Here is a 7,781-nt window from a genome sequence, read left to right as displayed (position 1 = left end):
AACTAAGATACTAGTGTTTTATATATCAATGAAAAAACAAGAGCACAAATATATGTTTGAGTAATGCCCTTTCAGATCCTTTTTTAAAGGTTGAAAGTAGGAAGGATTGCAAGAATGCAAAATCCAAAACATTGTTGCAAGAAAAAATGTCATAAGTTATATATGTATACGCTACAAATAAATGGTACTTATAATGCATTGGGGCACAATTGTGAATGTTGTAATGTCATTTATAGTAGAATAAGGAGTAGGGCCTTTGGTCCTTTACTCGGTGGCGATCATAATACCATTATCCATTATCCATAGATGTATAGACGATCGCCAGCGTATATAATCGACGCACTTACAGATATTACTCCATTGTAACACACTCTCACACACACACACACACACACACACACTCTCTCTCTCTCTCTCTCTCTCTCTCTCTCCGTTGCAGTCGATCTTTCTCCCAGCCTTCCGTGGAAATCTACTTACCGAGCTTCCGGCGCCTTACAAAATAATTGTGAGTCGTGATTGCGTTTCGTAAGATGACAGACGTTCAGGTAATACATTAGACCCTTCATAGTAATGGATCCAGTACTGCTGCTTTTGCCCCCTTCGTGTTGAGCCATCACCTGATTAATCCGTGTGGGCTGCTGCAGATTGTGGAGCTTCTGGTTCGCATGGATTGCAAAGGATGTGAGCGAACCGTTCGCAAGGCACTCGCCAGAGTGAGAGGTACTTATCCACGCAAACTTCTGCCAAAGCTCCATTTCTTCATTAATGTTGCATGGAAGCAGGCCCATTACAGATAAAATCGATTCAATCACCCTATTAATGTTGGCTGAATTTCCTTTCTTCATGTAATTTTTATGTCTTAGTAACCCTATTAATGTTAACTTGTTTCCTTTCTTCAGCGATGAAAATCCCAATAATTGCACTATCATGTGAGGTTGATATGAGTCAATGCCTCGAGCTTAAAGTTGTAGGAATCCAAATATCATCAAAATTCAGATAGACTTGTATTCATTTGATGTTGATATGATGAGTCCAATGATCACATCAAGTTGCACTTGGACTTTATCATGTAGATACTCATTGAGACCCATACAATTTACCTAACCATAGAACATTGTGTTAAAATGTGACATAGAGTGCACTTATACTTACCCACACTTCAAATTGTAACTATTTCAAAAGCAACAAAATTAATACAACTCATTCAAAGCAAAATGTCCAACTGATGAAACATGGACTTTATATGTCCTTATAAAATTATTTAAGTTTCATATACAATCACTATAATTGAAATTGTAATCTTCCAATCAACACAATCAAAGACTAATGATTGTTATGTTAGATTTAAAAATGATATTTGTTACTAGACGTAATAAGTTAACTATTTAGTTAAATTGTTGAGTATACATGGATTACTAAGGAAGATATTACCCCAAAACGGGAATTTCCTTATGTTACGTGGTTTAATCAAAATTTTATTGTAAACTACTTTCAGGTTAACATAGATCGTTCAAGTACCATTATTATGCATGGAAGGGATTTTGATGCTAATAGCTCGGCAATCCACCAACACTCTTGTCTTACATGTTTTCCATTTTTCAAATAGCAACATCTATAAATACCTCAAAATGAGTTGTGATACTCATTTTGAGGCATATATCAAGGCTAATATCAGTGTATTGTAGAGAGAGAGAGAGAGAGAGAGAGAAAGAGAGAGATTTGGACATGATTAATGCAATGTAGGGAGATCTATGGAGATAGAGAGATTTAGACATGGTTAACATACAATATAAGGAGATTTTGTGTGTGTGTGTGTGTGTGTGATGTGGTGCAAATAAAGATGCTCAAAAATCAGCATGCCAGGATGAGATCTCCGATTTGGGATGCCATCATTCTCTACTATTTACATATCTAGTTCTAGCATTTGTACTTGTAACTTTATGAACACACATTCCCTTGCTTTTGTTACTTCCACAATTTGGATTTATACTTTCATTTGCTACTATGTTATGAGAGTATCCTCACATTGTATGCCTACTTTCAAGTACTTTATTTTTCTTGTGTTATGCATTTAAGTATTTATATCACAATTGTTCATGCTTGCCAAGATTTTATATAGGCTTCAATAGTAATACATGTCTAATAAGATAGCAGACATGCATAATAAGGACCTCCACCTTCGAGGAGGGGCCATATTTTGCAAATTTTTTCTTTGCATACATTGGTATTAGCATTGATATAATTTTCCTAAAATTGTTGGTACATACATCAATATGAGTTTCTACAATTGTCGAATAGGCATCAGAATACTTGCTAGAATAATCATTGCTATACCTTTTGCATATTGTGATGAATACTCCATTATATACCTGGATGAGTATTCTAACATATCCTTTTCCAAGTTGATTTTGATGACTGAGATTTTAAGCTAGTTTTTGCTTGTATTTTCATTAAAGATATATTCGGTAAATGCTTCTTCTGTTGTAGTGGTTGTAAAACATGGCTATAGATTATGTCATGCATGTTGAGAATGAGGTGACCACAATTTGGTGGTTTCAATGATTTGAATCCCCAATCATTGGATGATTTTAATACCATCAATGTTCAGTAAGTGACTATGTACCTTCATGAAATCGGAGTACTCATGTGCAAGAGTACTCATGATTTTAATACGTTGCAAGAGGCTCGAGTATTGTCCATTGAGGTGGTTTGTTTAGTGGAGAAAACTTTTCCTCGCTCCATTTTGACTACTCAAGTACACTTACTCGTACATCTGATTGATGAGATCGCAATTTGTGGGGTAGTTCATGCAAGGTGGATGTTTTTTCTAGAGCGCTTTATGAAAACCCTAAAAGATTTTGCAAGGCAAAATGCACGGCCTGAGGGAAGCATGGCTGAGGGTTGGTTAGTGCAATCATCCCTTGTACAAATCTCTGAATATCTTACTAAAGTAGACCCCTCTTTACCACAACTATGAAAAGATAATGAAGATTTGAGGATGACCTCTATAATACCTCAAGGAAAAGGAAGCAGCAAAGTGCTAATGAAAGAAGAACTTTGTAAGTTAAATGTATTTTCTCCTCTACATCTCCTTAGAAGAGGCATCATTGTCACTACCACCACCGGTGTCGGTGCCGGTGCCACCACCGCTACTGCTAGTCCCCCCTTCGCTATCCTTGACTGCATCAGGGTTCGCCTACACAAAGGATTAAGGTATATAAATACCATTACAAATAATAAATTAGAGTTACCTATACTTTTCATGTAAAAAATAAAACATACATCTTCTGGCAGTCGAATCCTCATGGCACGATTATATTGCTCCTCCGTGATTAGTCCCTCCTCGTAGAAATGCTACCAAGTGGATGCCTAGTTATGACCTCGATGGTAGCCTACCTCCCTAAGAGTAGGCATCCTACCAACGATATGATACTACAAAAAAATTTTAACATACAACGTATTAGAACACACTACATAATGAATTGAAACAAATTACAAAATTTAATTTGAAAAAAGAAATCAAATAATACTTACAAACTCAGCCTCCCATGACTCCCTACCACCTGATCCATAATGCAACGATCCCATTGGAGCCCCAAGAGGAACACCAAGGAAAAATGAATTCTCTTGCAAGAAAATCTATCTTGTAACATCAACAAGCTTGTTTATCATGTTTTATATGATCACAATGAAGAAAAGAACACCAGGCACAACAAATCTTCATACAGCATCATGTAGATCTCCCACGGTTTTAATAGAATCAACCATATTCTTCAATATCTTCACAAAATCCATCAATAGAACAAAGAAAGCAAAGGAATACACCATCTTTGAATGGAAATACATCACATAGTATTCATCTTCAATATCTTCATAGTCTTCTCTCTCAATCTCTCATATACAATCACTCTGTTTCAGTAGAGTTGGCTATCTCTGACTCTCACTCTCTCACTCTATCAATAATACATCATATCCTCACTACAATCTCTCAAAATCACTCTCAATAATCCTTCTTAGGTCGTGGATACCCCTCCCAAGAGGTATGTCTGATATGAAGAGTCACCAGAGCCACTACAGTGTCTTTTCATAGCTCTCTACTGTCACTTCACTCTAGTCTTCACTTAAGTCTTCACAGCTACTTCTTCCACTTCCTTCAGCTCTTTTGCACTTGTATTCACCTCTTTCCAAGGCTAGAAAACTTTCCCAAAGTCACACATACATTCCACAGAACACTTACAGAAGCATACAGAACAGTACCAGAACAGCTACAGTATAGAACAGAACAGAAACAGAACAGAAGCAGAAGCTCTACAGAAGACCTACAGAAGGTGACAGAAGGTCATCAAAACCACATAACTCACTCTCAAACCATTCCAAACTCTCACAAACCATTCAATAAGCTTTCACAATATCTCAATCTTCATCAATCAATACTCCATCCCTCCTTACAGAAGACAATCAAAACAAAACAGACCAAAACAGACCAAAACAAAACAAAACAGAAGGTATGTAGAACCTATCAAAACCTATCAGAACATCACAGAACCACCAACAAACATCATGATCTTCCAAAACACAATCAATATCATCCAAAACACTCTCAAACCACTTCCAAATCAATCAATCATCTCATAAAATCAACCATTCAGCTCTCAAAAACAACAAAAATCAGCCAAAAAACAAATCATTTTAACACTCAACATATCCCCACACTTAATAAGGAAGCGTCCTCGCGACCCAGGAAAAAGGGAATACAAGTTCATTGAAAAGCTCAACTTTGATTTTCAATATCTTTTCACAAAAAATCCATCCACCACGACCCCAACTTATAACATGTTTCTGATATAAAAATACAAAGAAAGGAAAACCCTTTATACATTAATACCTCTTATCAAACTAAAAATCACAACAAATTTGTAAAGGATATAAGAGTTTGCTTCTTCTTCATCTGCATCTGCTTCAATTCCGCATCCACGACCCCATCACCACAAATCTCCAAAACGTAGCTCGTACACGAAATCCAATAGGAAACCACCATGTTCGTATTACATAAATGAACTCACAACACAAACACTAATACACAACACAACCATCTGAATGACTCCTTCAAAAAGAGAGTTTTTTTATGAAAAGCTTCCACCATACATTGGAAAGGTATCAATGAAGATGATCCCTCTTAAAAGATTGATGTTGGCGGAATCGATCCATAGATAAGGATTCATCTACAAAGTTTTTAGGAGGATTTTGAAAAAATTGGAGACAGCACATCCTTTCCAACAGGACCAGGTATCTCCTAGGCAAATAGAGGGCATGAAAATACAATATCTCCAGCTGCTGGGAATCAATGCTAACATTGACATTCATGCACAACTTTGGAATAGGCTTGGAATCATTATGAGAGTGCCTATGCATATACGCCAGGTACTAAGCAAAGTGAGCAGTTAATCTCACTGAGGGATCTGCAGACTGTGAATACTGCTGGGCAAAATGAACATAGTTCTGATAAGCTTGACTGGAAGCTGTCCATTCTCCTGGAATTACTGGCCAATTAATCTGCGGTCCTGTAAGGCAATCATCCGAACTCCATCCCCTTCTTCGGGAAATCTGATTATCAGACCCGTCACAGTCACTAACCAACTGAGGTGGTTGAGATATGGAAGTGTTAGGAGAGGGTAGTGGAATAAGGGAAAGTGGATGAAGGGAAGGATAGGAAAAATCATAAAAGGAAGAAAAGGTTAAAGAAGAAGTGGCAGAAATTTGTAGGGAATCACTAAGGAAGGGTGTTAACTGATAAATAGGAAATGTGGAGGATACATTTATGGAGGGAGAAGGACAGGGTGGAGAAGGGGAAAATACCCTATCCTCAATAAAGGAACAGTAAGTGAAAATAGGAATTTGAGGGAAAGATGAAGGTTGGAAAAGAAGGGATAAAATAATGGTGGAATTAGATTGACAAAGGGAAAGATATATAGCATAGCGGTGAGCCATTTGTTGGTAATAGAGGAGGGTAGGAACAGAAGGTCCTAAGAGAGATCGTCGATGATAGGCATCAAAGAAGGGAGCATCAAATGGATTATGCTTGGAAAGATAGGTTAAGAGATCCATCCTCAGTTGATTAGTACTCTGGGCAAAGGTAGGAGCTGTGTTTTATCTTTGATTTAGGACCACCAAATCAATCATGGGATGCCACGAATTATCATGACAATCAGCTACTTTGGAGGAATAACTCTGGAACATGTCAGCTATGCGCAACTCCAAATGATTGACATATAAAACAGCCTGTAAGACCACATCCCCCACATACCATGCCATATCTACCTCATCTGGAATTAACAAATCTCCTCGTAGATACATGTATGACATCAACATGGTATCTGGCGTGACAGAATCTTCAAAGACCATTCTGACTACCTCTGTCAACAACTCAGCAGACCAAGCCCCACTCCAGCCATCCTCTGGAAAAGGTAAATCCATCGTGGAAAGCTTCATGTAGAAGACCAACTTCTGTAAGTGGTAGTGGACAAAGAAAGAATGGTCTGGTAAGACATATTCCTGAAACTGCTCAAAGGTAGACCATAACAAGTCCATTCTGGACTGCAATCTTTCCACTTTATCTTGGAATAGAGGGCACAAAGTAGCCTGTCTCTGAAGAGCAGCCAAGTCCTGCTGTGAAAGAGAAGGAATCAATGGAACAGGAGGGCTTGGAGGAACAGAGCGGGACTTTGCAAGTTGATCTTGCAACTGCTGGATTTGGGAGGCTTGGTTGGCCACTGTGTCATTAGCAGTCTGTACAGCTGAAAGCTTGTCATCTAAGATAGCTTGGAATTCCTTCGCTTCTCTGGACATCCTCTCCTTCTCCGCTGAAAGGCTAGTAACCTGGGATTGAGCCTCTAGTAACTGGGTCTTCAAAGAAGAAATCTCATCGCTTTGGGTGGCAACCAGTTGGATTTGCTGTTCCATTTGCTTAAATAAATCTGCTAGGGTATCCTTAGCAGAAGCTAACTCAGATGTTGCCTTATGCAACTGGTCCTTAGACTGCATGAGCTCTTCATAAAAAGACGCGTACAGCTGTTGAACACAGGCTGTCACTGACAACTCAATGGAACTTTGAATATCCTTGCAGAGGAAAGGAATGGCATCTCCTGAGACGAGACTGTTCAGGGAAGGAACTGAGATCTCCAATGATCCTTCTCTATGTGCTCTGAACAGGTTATTACAAGTGAGATACCCAGGGAGTTCACTGCCAAAGGTAGCAGGGATGGGCACTGAAGGAAGTACTAAAGGGGCTTTATCCGCTACCCTCTTCAAGCGTTTGCGCTGGATGACCAGGGGAGGCGGAGAATCATCATCCTCTATGTCAATGGGTTCTGACTCATCTGAAGGGGGAGGAGGAGGTATGGGATCTAATGGAGGAGGCGGAGGCAGAGTCTTCTGTAAACCTGAATAGGTCAAGAAGGCAGACAAATATGATCCGTATGTAACATTGGTAACATTACCCCTGGTGACTTTAACAAAATGCTGATCCATTTTAGTGAGGAGGTAAGTGCTCCAATCAATAGCAACTCCTTTCAATACCATCCTGGAAGCTGTGAAAAGCTCTTTGGACAAATAGTGGGATGGCGTTTTGGCAGGCATAAACCTGTCTTCAAGGAACTGACAGATCGTCTTCCATACGGGATCAGTGATCATAGAAAAGGAAACTCCTGAAGAGTTTATCACCTTCTTAACATCGAGGATTTCCCTTGTCTGCTTCTGCAACAGCTTGAGAATCTCTTCATTAG

General features: G+C 38.8%; 1 long non-coding RNA gene across 1 annotated transcript; it reads left to right on the top strand.

Annotated features, from left to right (window-relative positions):
- The first annotated feature begins 440 nt into the window (after positions 1–440).
- Positions 441–1,772, top strand: LOC148010950 (uncharacterized). Its single transcript, XR_015689443.1, has 3 exons — positions 441–545; positions 645–720; positions 1,496–1,772. It is a non-coding gene; the product is annotated as an uncharacterized LOC148010950 (long non-coding RNA).
- The last annotated feature ends 6,009 nt before the right edge of the window (positions 1,773–7,781 follow it).

This window comes from Lygodium microphyllum, chromosome 29 (assembly GCF_053477565.2).
Source record: "Lygodium microphyllum isolate KBCC chromosome 29, Lygodium_microphyllum_v1.1.10, whole genome shotgun sequence".
NCBI classification, from domain to species: Eukaryota; Viridiplantae; Streptophyta; class Polypodiopsida; order Schizaeales; family Lygodiaceae; genus Lygodium; species Lygodium microphyllum.
This window is presented reverse-complemented; position numbering and strand designations above follow the sequence as displayed.